The following is a 649-nucleotide window of genomic DNA, read 5'->3' as shown; positions in this document are numbered from 1 at the left end:
GCAGGTGTGCATGCAGGCAGCGCAGGTATATTCGGAGGAGGAGGGACATAACCCCCGAGAGGCGGTAGGTATGTACAGGGCCCGAGATAACTACCTGCAAGCTGCATAACCTCCCCGACGTGTAACCCAAAACTACTGCTGAATCACCATGGCCAGGCTAGGCTGTATTATACGCACACCCACGCATGTCTTGGGAGGGGGGATCTGGATTCCTCCTTGCCATGCAGGGGTGTCGCACCAAATTCTGGGCCCGCCTGCGTACAAGGATTCACTGCGTTGTTTTGTGCTTTAGCTATTGGAAAAATAGCAGATCTACAAGCTCGTAGAACTGCTATTTTTTTTAAATCGTGAGTTTTTTTTTTTTGAAAAAACTATGTTTCTATGTCAGTGGTGCTCAAACCTTTTCATGTGAAGGACCCCCAAAATGATATTTGGCCACCAACCTCCACCTCAAAATATCTAGTTCCAGGGACCACCCCAGAAGCAAAATTTGAGTTACAAATGTTCGCTTAAAAAAATACATTATTCAAAGGTTTTCACGACATTTTCACGACTTTTCAAAAATAGCAGATCTACAAGCTCGCAGCGCGGCACTCGGTGCTAAAGTATGGAATAATTAAGGGCCCTCCACCTTGGGCCCTAGTAACTC

This window comes from Nannobrachium achirus (genome assembly GCF_963921795.1).
Source record: "Nannobrachium achirus genome assembly, chromosome: 12".
Classification (NCBI taxonomy): domain Eukaryota; kingdom Metazoa; phylum Chordata; class Actinopteri; order Myctophiformes; family Myctophidae; genus Nannobrachium; species Nannobrachium achirus.
The sequence above is the reverse complement of the archived record's forward strand: the minus strand, read 5'-3'. Positions refer to the sequence as shown.